We start from the raw sequence: 13,168 nt of genomic DNA, 5'->3' as shown, positions 1-13,168 counted from the left end.
AGCCCAGATCAAAAAGTTAAAGTTCTAAATTGGAAGTAGGCCAATTTTGACGGTATTAGGGAAGAACTTTCAAAAGCTGATTGTGGGGGAATGTTTAAAGATAAAGGGACGGTGGGAAAATGGGAAGCCGTCAAAAATGAAATAACGAGAGCCTAGAGACAGTATGTTCCTGTTAGGATGAAAGGAAAGGCTGGTAGGTGTAGGGAATGCCGGATGACTAGAGGAAGTAGTATTCTGGTTAAGAAAAAAGAAAAAAGCATATGTCAGGTATAGAAAACAGAGATCAAATGAATCCTTAGAAGAGTATAAAGGTAGTAAGAGTACACTTAAGAGGGAAATCAGGAGGGCAAAAAAGGGACCTGAGATAGCTTTGGCAAACAGAGTTAAGGAGAATCAAGAAGGATTTTATAAATACATTAAGGTCAAAAGGGTAACTTGGGAGAGAATAGGACCCCTCAAAAATCAGCAAGGCAGCCTATGTGTTGAACCACAGGAGATGGGGAGATACTAAATGAGCATTTTGCATCAGTGTGGTGGTGATGGGTTGCTTTTCAGAATTGAGGCCTGAGAACAGTGGTATCACTCCTACAAAGATCGGCGCTGATCCACTACTTTTCGTCATTTATGTAAATGATTTGGATGTGAATATAAGAGGTATAGTTAGTAAGTTTGCAGATGATGCCAAAATTGGAGGCATAGTGGACAGCCAAGAAGGTTACCGCAGAGTACAACAGGATCTTGATCAGATGGCCCGGTGGGCCAAGAAGTGGCAGGTGGAGTTTAATTTAAATAAATGTGAGGTGCTATATTTTGGAAAGACAAATCAGGGCAGGACTTATACATTTGATGGTAAGATCCTGGAGTGTTGTGAATAAAGAGACCTTGGAGTGCAGGTTCATGCTTCCTTGAAAGTGGTGTCGCAGGTAGATACGATAGTGAAGAAAGCATTTGGTATGCATCATTTATTGGTCAGAGAATTGAGTATAGGAGTTGGGAGATCATGTTGCAGCTGTACAAGACAATGGTTAGGTCACTTTTGGTCTCCCTCCTATAGGAAGGATGTTGTGAAACTTGAAAGGGTTCAGAAAAGATTTACAAGGATGTTGCCAGGGATGGATGATTTGAGCTATAGGGAGAGGCTGAATAGACTGGTGCTGTTTTCCCTGGAGCGTTGGAGACTGAGGAGTGACTTATAGAGGTTTACAAAATCATGAGGGGTATGGATAGGGTAAATAGACAAGATCTTTTCCCAGGGGCAGGGGAGTCCAGAATTAGAGGGTATAGGTTTAGAGTGAGAGGGGAAAGATATAAAAGGGACCTAATGGGCAACTTTTCCACGCAAAGGGTGGTGCATGTATGGAATGAGCTGCTACAGGAAGTGTGGAGGCTGGTACAATTACATTTAAAAGGCATCTGGATGGCTACATGAATAGGAAGGGTTTAGAGAGATGTGGGCCAAGTGCTGGCAAATGGGACTAGATTCATTTAGGATATCTGGTAAGCATGGACAAGTTGGATTGAACAGTCTGTTTCCATGCTGTACAGTCTCATAATTAAGGTGATTGTTGACAGGACTCAAGTTTGAAGCCATGATCTGATCTTTATTCATTGATTAAGAGGGCATTACAAAAAGGGAAGCAAAGGTTGCACAGGTCTAGCAACGAAAAATTGATAAGATGTCACCGAATGCTACAAAAGGAGAGCTGTGCCTGCCAGTTAGACATGTGGGGTAACCAAAGCTTCCATCTATTAAGAATAATTCTTGAGCCCGAAGCAATTAGGGAAGGATAAAGAGAATTCTTACTTATATGACACATCTAGACAGCTGAATTTCTTAAAGGTTTCTTAAAAATGATGTGTAATGCTGAACTGCTATGTATTTAATCAATATGATTTTAAGTCAATTTAACCTTTTAAATTCACCCTTAATGAGTTTTGAGAAGATTTGTAGTTCAGGTTGAGGTTCTGGATGTAGATTTGCTCGATGAGCTGGAAGGTTCATTCCCAGACGTTTCGTCACCCTACTAGGTAACATCTTCAGTGGGCTTCTGGACGAAGCACTGTTGATAATTCCTGCTTTCTTTTTATATGTTTGGGTTTCTTTGGGTTGGTGATGCCATTTCCTGTGGTGATGTCATTTCCTGTTCTTTTTCTCAGGGGTGGTAAATGGGGTCTAACTCGATGTGTTTGTTGATAGAGTTCTGGTTGGGATGCCATGCTTCTAGGAATTCTCATGCATGTCTCTGTTTGGCTTGTCCGAGGATGGATGTGTTGTCCCAATTGAAGTGGTGTCCTTCCTCATCTGTGTGGAAGGATACTAGTGAGAGAGGGTCATGTCGTTTTGTGACTAGTTGATGTTCATGTATCCTGGTGGCTAGTTTTCTGCCTGTTTGTCCATGTAGTGTTGTTACAGTCCTTGCATGGTATTTTGTAAATAACATTAGTTTTGCTTGTTGTCTGTATAGGGTCTTTCAAGTTCATTAGCTGCAGTTTTAGTGTGTTGGTGGATTTGTGGGCTACCATGATACTAATGGGTCTAAGTAGTCTGGCAGTCATTTCGAGGTGTCTTTTAATTTAGGGGAGAGTGGCTAGGGTTTCTGGACATGTTTTGTCTGCTTGTTTGGGTTTGTTGTTGAGAAATCTGTGGACTGTGTTCATTGGGTACCCATTCTTTTTTAATACACTGTATAGGTGATTTCCTCTGCGTCATTCCTCTGTGATGCTGTGTGTGGTGGCTCATTGGAATAATGTTCTGATGCAGCTTCGTTTGTGGATGTTCGGGTGATTGTTTCTGTAGTTCAATATTTGGTCCGAATGTGTTGTTTTCCTGTAGATGCTGGTTTGAAGTTCCCCATTGGCTGTTCGTTCTACTATGACATCTAGGAATGGCAGTTTGTTATTGTTTTCCTCCTCTTTAGTGAATTTTATGCCAGTAAGGGTATTATTGATGGTCTTGAAGGTTTCCTCTAATTTGTTTCATTTAGTGATGACAAACGTGTCATCCACATAGCGGACCTAAAGTTTGGGTTGGGTGGTTGGCAGAGCTGTTTGTTTGAGTTTCTGTATTACTGCCTCTGCTAAGAACCCTGATGTCAGGGATCCTACGGGTGTTCCATTGGTTTGTCTGTAGGCTTTGTTGTTGAAGGTGAAGTGTGTGGTAAAGCATAGGTCCACTAGCTTGATGATACTGTCCTTGCTGATGAAGTTGATGGTGTTTGGTGTATGTGTCTTTGGGTCTTTTAATAGAATTATCAACAGTGCTTCGTCTGGAGGCCCACTGAAGATGTTACCTAGTAAGGTGACGAAATGTCTGAAAATGAACCTTCCAGCTCAGTGAGCAAACTTACATCCAGATTCATCCTTAAAGTTAATACTAACAGATCGAGAAGAACATAATAAGCTGCAATCATAAATTATCTTTGCCATTCAGTTTTAATAAGATCTGCATTTGTCATCTTTTCCTGTCCCTTATCCCAAACAAAACTGTAGATTGCATTTCTGTGCCAAAGTTTATTCTCCTTTGATAATTAAATAACTTTCAATTATTTAATAAGTTTGGCAAGATTGATTTGCTAAAATATATCAATAGCAGCAATGCCAGGTTAAACCGGTAGCGTTCATTTCATGTTGAAATGTGCACAATAAAATTTCTTTGCAAGTTCAGTTATTACAGTAACAAAACTAAGGATTCCTAGCATTGTGTTGCAGAAATCCTTGTAGGAAGTTCTGTAGAAGTATTATTTAACAGCAATAATGCACTATCAAACGTTAGTCAGTGAAGACCATCAATAAACCTGTGTAAAAAGCTTAGGCATGATGTTAAGTTACTCAATCTAAAATCAAAGTAAACATCAATAAGCTTTTTGGCCTAGAAGTTCCTGCAGGAAACATGCTGACATGGTCCATTTTATAGTTGTGCAAAGGGATGCATAGCCAAACCAGTGGACAAGTATAAATAACTGTGTAGAAAAGTTTAAATCAATCAAGGACAGTCAGTATAGATTTAAGGGAAGGTATGCTTTATACATTTGATTGAATATGTTGAGAATATTACAAGGAGGGTCAATGACAGCAACATACTTGATGTAACCTACCATTTTTTAGTCAGCTTCTTGACAAGGTTCTGCTTAGAACATTGATCAGAAATACAAGAGCCTGTGGGATCTAAGGGCAACTTGGAGACAAAAGTATGCTCAAAAGGCAGAAACCAGAAGGTAATGACAAATAGGTGTAGTAATGATGAGAAGGCTGCTTCATTGAGGATTCACAGGAGTCAGTAGACTTTTGTAATATAGGTACCAATACCAAAGTCTTGAATGTAAGGGACATGCAGAATTTGGTTGCAAATGGTATAAAAATTAGCTGTGCAGTTGAGGAGTAGGAAAAAAAGCTATGGATGGCAGAAAAACATCACTGGATAGCTCATTAAAGCAGAAACATGGCAGTGGAATTCAATTTGGCACCAGTTAATGCATTTGTGAAGGACAAACAAGTGAACACACAATAAATGGTAGGATATTGTTACAATCCAATGGGTAGCAAGCCATAAATTGACCCCTGCTTTTTCAGGCTGAAACAGATCATGGACCAGGCTTCTGTACTAAACCAGAATTATTTATTATAAGTCATTAGGTTATCGCTGCAGGTAATAAGCGTGCGCGCGCACGCACGCACGCGCACACACACACACACACAGGTAATAGACAGACAGTGCAGGGATCCCCTGTGGCTGTTCCCCTCAAAGATCTCCCAGCTGTTCCTCGAACCATTGAATCTCCTAATACTATTGCTCTCCGATTCTCCCCACTTCCCTTCTGAGCCACAGAGCCAGGCTTAGTGCCACTGTAGCTTTCCCCAGTAGGACTGCCCTCCTCCCCCACCAGCAGTATCCCACTTTGGCGATAGTGATAGGAAATTCAACGGTTAGAGGAACAGACGGGACATTCTGTGGTTGCAAATGAGACTCCCGGATGGTCTGTTGCCTCCAGTTGCCAGGGTCAGGGATGTCTTGGATCAAGTCTACACGATTCTTAAGGAGGAGGGGAAGCAGTCAGAAGTTGTGGTACACATCACTACCAATGACATAGCTGGGAAAAGGGGTGAGGACCTGAAAAGTGAACATAAGGAGTTAGGTTGGAAGTGAAAAGACAGGATGAGCAGAGTAATAATCTCAGGACTGCTACTAGTGCCACTGGCTACTGAGGCTAGGAACAGAGAGCTTGTACAGCTGAACACATCGTTGCACAGCTAGTGTAGGAGGGTGGGCTTCAGATATGTGGATCATTGGGATACCTTCTGGGGAAGGTGGGACCTGTAACAGGAGGACAAGTTGGACCTGAACTAGAGGGTACCAATATCCTGGGCGGGAGGTTTGCTGGAGCTCTTCAAGAGGATTTAAACTAGTTTGGCAGGGGGTGGGAACCAGTCAGAGGATAGGGTGGGAACCAGTCAGAGGATAGGGTAGCTGGTGAACAGGCAGCTACTGTGTGTAAAGAGTCTGTAAGGAAGGATAGACAGCTGATAGGGCAAAGTTGCAGTCAACGTGATGGGTTGAAGTGTGTCTATTTTAACGCAAGAAGTGTCAGGAATAAGGGTGATGAACTTAGAGCATGGATCAGTACTTGGAGCTACAATATTGTGACCATTGTGGAGAATTGGATATCACAGAGACAGGAATTATTGTTGTTAAGTGTTTCAAAAGGAATAGGGAGGGAGATAAAAGAGGTGAGGAAGTGGTATTGTTGATCAGGGATAGTATCACAACTGCAGAAAAGGAAGTCATTGAGGAGGGTTTGTCTACTGAGTCGGTGTGGTGGAAGTCAGAAACAGGAAAGGAGCAGTTACCTTGTTCGGAGTTTTCTACAGATTCCCTATTAACAACAGAGACACAGAGAAGCAGATTGGGAGGCAGATTTTGGAAAGGTGCAGGGGTGGCATGGTGGCTCAGTGGTTAGCACTGCTGCCTCACAGCACCAGAGTCCCAGGTTCGATTCCACCCTTGGGTGACTGTCTGTGTGAAGTTTGCACATTCTCCCCGTGTCTGCGTGGGTTTCCTCTGTGCGCTCCGGTTTCCTCCCACAGTCCAAAGATGCGCAGGTCAGGTGAATTGGCCATGCTAAATTGCCCATAGTGTTAGGTGCATTAGTCAGAGGGAAATGGGTCTGGGTGGGTTACTCTTCGGAGGGTCGGTGTGGACTGGTTGGGCCGAAAGCCTGTTTCCACACTGTAGGGAATTTAATCTAAAGTAACAGGGTTGTTGTAATGGGTAACTTCAACTTCCCTAATATTGATTGGAACCTCCTTAGTGCAAATAGTTTGGATGGAGCTGATTTAGTCAGGCGTGTCTAGGAAGGATTCCTGATTCAATATGTCAATAGGGCAACTACAGGGAAGGCCATATTGGAGTTTGGCAATGAACCAGGTCAGGTGTCAGATCTTTCAGTGGGAGAGCATTTCAGTGATAGCAATAATAATCCCTGACCTCTGCTATAGTCATGGAGGGAAAGGAGCAGGTGGTATGGAAAAGTATTTAATTGGGAGAGGGAGAATTACAATGCTTTTAGGCAGAAACTGTAGAACATAAATTGGGAACAGATATTCTCAAGGGAAATGCATGGCAGAAATGTGGAGGCTGTTTAGGGAGCACTTATTGCAAGTGCTGGACAGGGATCTGTTCTGGGATCTCTGCTCTCTGTGATTTTTCTAAATGACTTGGATGAGGAAGTGGAAGGATGGATTAGTAAGTTTGCCAACGTCATGGAGGTTGGTGGAGTTGTGGATAGTGTGTAGGTTGCAATGGGAAATTGACAGGAAGCACAGCTGAGCTAAGAAGTGGCAGATGGAGTTCAACCTGGAAGAGTGTGAAGTGATTTATTTTGGAAGGTCAAATTTGAAAGCAGAATACAGGGTTAAAGGCAAAATTCTTGGCAATATGGAGGAACAGAGGTGATATTGTTATCAAGAAAGCATATGTTGTGTTGGCTTTCATTATCCGGGGGTTGAGTTTAAGAACCGCAAAGTTATGCTGCAGCTGTATAAATCCCTGGTTAGACAACACTTGGAATATTGTGTTCTGGTCACCTCATTACAGGAAGGATACGGAGGCTTTAGACTTGGTGCAGAGGAGATTTACCAGGATGCTGCCTGGACTAATGAAGGTTGAGGGAGCAAAGAAGAATGAGAGGAAACTTGATAGAGGTGTCCAAGATGATGAGAAGCATAGATAGAGTGGATAGCCAGAGACTTATTGCCAGGGTGGAAATGGCTATCACGAGGGGGCAATATTTTATGGTGACTGAAGGAAGGTTTAGGGAAGATGTCAGAGGGTTACACAGAGTGTGGTGGGTGCGTAGAATGCACTGTCAGCAGTGGTCGTAGAGTCAGATAGAGTAGGGACATTTAAGCAACTCTTGGGTTGATAGTAAAATGAAGGGTATGTCAGCTAGTTTGATCTTACAGTAGGATAAAAGGTCAGCACAACACTAAGGGTTGAAGGGCCTGTACTGTGCTATACTGTTCTATGTAGGAAAAAAAAAACCTGTAAAGTCAGTTCAGTGGTCTTTGCTTTCATATGCTAAGGTTGGGATTGTTCTCTAGAAACTTGTAGTGGTGTGTAAGAAATACAGTATGATTGATTCACTTGGAAATATCTCTGAATTATCAATTCAAAGGTCACAGCAATGACTCCAGGAAAGGCAACTGGTTTTATTCAAGTTTAAACTGAGTTTTTTTAGTGCAGAAAACAGTCTGTTTCTGACGAGGAGACCAATAGCGCACCTGTGTCTTTCTCTTGCAGTGTGTCTGTGTCTCTTCAACTTGTTTCCAGTCCCAACCTGCTCAGTTAGCTGAGCATCATTCAGCTTCACTTGTAAACATCTCCTTGGCTTGTGATTGTCCACACAAAGAATCATAGAATACCTACAGTCTGGAAGCAGGCCATTTGGCCCATCAAGTCCGCACCTACCTTCCAAAGAGTATCCCACCCAGACACCTATCCTATCCCCATAAACCCACATTTACCATGGCTAATCCACTTAGCCTGTCTATCCTTGGACACAGTGGGCAATTTAGCATGGCTTTGGAAAGGAGGTGGCGGGGGGGGGACGGACTGGAGCACCCAGAGGGAACCCACGCAGACACGGTGAGAACATGCAAACTCTACATTGTCACCCGAGGGTGAAATTGAACCCAGGTCCCTGGTGCTGTGAAGCAGCAATGCTAACCACAGTGCCGTACATCACAACTACCCGCAGCCATAAAAAAAAGTTAACAATATATATCAAAATCAAAATTATGCAGCCATCCTGGTAAATCCTGGTTTTAAAATCTATTTTTCAATATAGTCCAAGTTTTTAAAGGTACAGAAAGACAAATGCTTGAGTGCATGCCCTCATGGTAGCAAGACAGTTAGATTAAAAATAACGTTTCTGGTAGATAGCAGGGGCTACAAAGAGCAGCAGCCTGAGATGACTATAGAAAGTGCAGAGGGTCACTTAGGAAAGGAAAAGGGGGACATGGAAATACACTTTTGGATAAAAAATGGATAATCCAAAAGCATTTTATAAGCATTTTAGAAACAAAACGATCACCAGAAGAAAGCAGGACCTATTAGTGATCAAATTGCCAATCAGTGTGTGACCTGGGTGGCGTAGGTGAGATTTTAAATGATGTTGTGGGTTTGAAGTCATATGGACACCAAACTAAGTAATGATGATAAATTCTCTTCCTTAACGGGAACATTCAATAGTGGTCAAATTAGACGAGCTTTTTTATTCAAAATTTTAATTGAATTTAAATTTCACCATCTGTCATGGTAGGAACTGAACCCATATTGTCAGAACATTAGCCTGGAGTTCTGGATTACTCGCTCAGTGAGATATCATTGCACCCCTGCCCCTCTCTAAACTTTAAACATTGTATGTGATCTATTAATTTTAATGCCATTCAAGTTTTGAGATCACTGCTAAGTTGTTAAAGATGGATATTCCAGACATTTTCATTGTTGAAGCAGCGCTTTTATTTGATTTTTCTCCTCAGCCACAAGGACCGGACTTTGGTGTGACGTTTGAAATGTATACAATATTGCAGTTGTGTGGGATTCATGGGACAAACCACTGAGATTTTCCTTTCTATCAGCATTGTGCATAGTAATTTTTGCTAAACGCATCTATTGAAAAGGAAAAATAATGCAAAACAGATATCTTACTTTTTTGCCACATTGTTACTCTTGTTGGACATTCCTCCTTGAGAATTTGTTTTTGACGTTGATCTTTCTACCATGGCTGTATTGCCATTTTCAGATTCATACATTTCCCTCTACATTTTTAAAAAGAAATAGGTAGTCATTGCAGAATGTAAAATCATTTCTCTTTACTTAAGGGCACACCACGTATGAGCAATGCCACTGCTAATATACTTAAGCTTTTTGATTACTTGATACTTTATCCAGTGTCAATAAGAAGACTAAATGAAAGAAGAACTTGGTACGTTTTACTACTTAGATTCGATTTCCTATGGTGTGGAAACATGCCATTTGGCCCAGCAAGTCCACACCGACCCTCTGAAGAGTCACCCACCCAGACCCATTTCCCTCTGGCTAATGAACCTAACACTGCAGGCAATTTAGCATGGTCAATTCACCTGACTTGCACATCGTTGGATTGTGGGAGGATTTAGGTGCTACCTAAATCCAAGGAGAGATTGTTACCTTTTCAGCCAAAACTTAGGAAAACATAATCTGTTATACAACATTTCCACTTTTTAACAAAACAGTGCAGTAGGGAGTGCTTTGAACTAAATAGAGTGGAGTGGGGAGAGATATGTAACCCTCAAATTGCCAGAGGTTGCCACGTAGGAAAATTTATAATATGTTGGGAAAGTTCCTAAAACAATATGTTTGTATATACAACTAGGGATCAGGTTACTTTGGAGCTGGTAAGTGTAATAAGACAGGCTTAATAAATGATGACAAGGAGTAAGAGATCCTGAAGAAGCAGTGACCGTAACATGGTAGAATTTAGCATTCAGTTTCAGATTGAAAGATATTGGTCGTAAACAACTTTGCCAAATCTAAATAAGTTTAGTTCAAAGGAATGTGGGGAGAGTTGGCTGGAATGGATTGGGAAAGGAACTTATCAGAAGAGTTGACAAACAATGGCAGCTATTTAAGAAAATTTACAAAGATATAGTAAAGTAGCCATAGTCCCAGAGAACCATAGGGTTGTTCTTTCATTTGAGAAATGGTAGTAATGGTTTAACCCAAGGGTCACCACATCTCAGGCAAGGGGAGAGATTGAGAGAGGGACCTTCAATGGTATCCTTTACTGGTAAGGTAATTGAAGCCATACTATTCATGCTACTCTGCATTATCCACCCAACTGACCTAACTGACACCCAGGAAAGATATGTACCACTAAGGAAGGAGGATTCTAGCAAAGGACGGTTAACGGTGGTGAATCAATTAAGTTAAGCATAGTATCAAATTGGAAGAAAAAATATCCCATGTGGCAAAGTAGTCAGCCAGATGATTGGGAACAAAAATAGAACAAAGATGACAAACAAAACAGAGAGAAAATAAAACTTTGAGGGTAAACTACCAAGCAATATAAAAACAGATAGTAAGAGCTTCTTTAAACATGTAAAAATGAAGAGAGTTGTCAAAGTGAACAAATGCAGAGGAAAATACATCTCAGAATTCTAATTTTACCTCATCAGCTTGATCATCGATGCTGTCACCTGAAGAAGTAAAAGTAATATTGTAGCAACATACAAAGCAGAACATAAAGCATCTTGTAGAATAACTGATTTCCAAATAAGGTACACTTGACATGCCATGAATAAGTTGTCAGACTAAACACAGAAATCACAGATAACAGTTTAAGGTGGAAGTTCAGGATCGTTTATTTCTATTATTACATCAACAAAATACCAATTGATAATCAATTTGAGTTTTGAATACTGTACTTAAAAGTAAAAAAGTAAGGAACCAGATACATTTGTACTGAAAGGTATTGACAAAATTACAAATTAATTCACCTCAGAATGCTTTTAAAACAATCGATTAAAAAAGTTAATTACACAGAGTTTCAAAATAGCTAAATGAACCACAATAGGCAAGTCTAATGGGAACTATCTGGAGAGTTAGGTAAAAACAATGACTGCAGATGATGGAAACCAGATTTTGGATTAGTGGTGCTGGAAGAGCACAGCAGTTCAGGCAGCATCCGAGGAACAGCAAAATCGACGTTTCGGGCAAAAGCCTATTCCTGATGTAGGGCTTTTGCCCGAAACGTCAATTTTGCTGCTCCTCGGATGCTGCCTGAACTGCTGTGCTCTTCTAGCACCACTAATCCAAAATATCTGGAGAGTTGGGAAGTTACTGTGTTTGGAATATATTCTTAAAGATAATTGCTATGAACACACTCTCAGTTTAAGTCTGGGTAAAGGATTCAGCTTTGAAGTGGCCTTCAAATTAAAATGTGACTCAAACAATTTCAATTGACCAAAGCTTAAGGTTCTTTTGTCTGTCTTGTTGGCTGACGTATTCACCTGTGCAAGCAAAACTTCTCAGATCAATACAGTACTGTCCTACCTTTTGGTTTTAAGTCTACCTCCTTCAAAGCAGTCCATCTTTCTTTCTCACAAATTCCACCTTAACTCTCAACTCTCTAGTTAATGTGTTCAAATTTCCCTTCCTCTTTCAAATTGTGAGTGCGTTCACAATGTACACATCCTTCCTATCACTCCCAGAACAAGGTAGTTTCTGTTCCACACAGCACAATATTCTTGACATCACTTACATCAATGACTATACTCACTGCTCCTTCTTGTGCTCCTGGACTTTCTCTCTGTCTTTTAAACCCTGTTCGTCATTCTATTTTCCACAATGTCTCTCCTTTGCAGGCCACCTTCTGAGAACTGTTCTCTCTCTGCTTGGCTTTTACTCTCCCCTGGTCCTCTCTTCTATCCATATGCTACCCCTTGCCAGTATCTGAAAGTACAAATTCCATATGCACAATAAGACAAAATTTTACATTTTCTTTCCTGATTGATTCCAATATTGTTAGTCCACTCTCTAACTCCTGTTTAACATTAAGTTTCAGTTAAGTCAAAGTTTTGACTGATTTTGAAGTAGACAAGACTAAAAATATTCAAGTTAATTTAATTTAATCCAACTCCTCACTAGCACCTCTGGTCCAGTGATAAGTGTAGAACCTGGTTCAAATAAGAAGAATTCCACCATTTCAGTTCTTATCATTTTCCCTGGCTGACATCTCTGTTTCTAGCACCAACACGCTAGAACTATTTCATAATGTTGCTACAATTCCCTTGGACCCTTGCTCAATACTTTAACCTCGGTCCTTTTTAAGCCGCCTTCAGCTGTTGACAGGCCTCCACCACATTGCTGTGCCCAACTTCAGTGACCTCCTTCAGGGCTATATTCCTTCCTTATGTGAACAATTCCATCCAAGGTTACTATGTTATCTGTACCTGTGCTCCTGACCCTGAAGCTTCTTCCTTAGTCTTCCTATTTTAACTTTCCACACTACATTCACAGTGTATTAAATACTTCCTTAACTCCATTCCATTCATATTGCTTCCTTCTACTTAGTGCCAATTTCACCCCCAACATAACACATTGGTTAATATGCTCATGTAAAATGAAAAACCAAGATTGCTATCTGGTTCTCCTCAATTTGCAAAATCCTTAAGAAAACCAGAGATCATCAACAGTGTTTCCCAGCATTTTGACATAGTACAACAGACCCAAGACTATCATTCATACCACTATTGGTGGCCATCAGATGCCAGGATCAAAACGTCTATGTCTAAATTCCTGTTACTAGTGACACAATTACAACACACACAAGCTAAATGCCTACTGCTGACATAGTAACCCAATAAAAACAGCACACCAGTCCTCAACAGCTAAAATACACCCAAGATTCAGCAAAAGACTTATAATTCCCTGCAAAATCAGAAATGGTATTGACCCTGAAGCTTAAATTTTAACCTAAACTGATTTCACAGTATCAGATAAAGATGGATCATAAAACCATTTAAGTATTAAATTTACTGGTACAGAAATTTGTAGGTCATAAAGACTGTGCAGAGTTGAACATAATTAATTTGGGAATAGAATAGCAGTTTAAGATTTATTCCAAGTGCG

This window comes from Chiloscyllium plagiosum, unplaced genomic scaffold (assembly GCF_037043375.1).
Source record: "Chiloscyllium plagiosum isolate Xiang-an unplaced genomic scaffold, Cpla_swu_hap1 HiC_scaffold_32, whole genome shotgun sequence".
Classification (NCBI taxonomy): Eukaryota; Metazoa; Chordata; class Chondrichthyes; order Orectolobiformes; family Hemiscylliidae; genus Chiloscyllium; species Chiloscyllium plagiosum.
The sequence above is the reverse complement of the archived record's forward strand: the minus strand, read 5'-3'. Positions refer to the sequence as shown.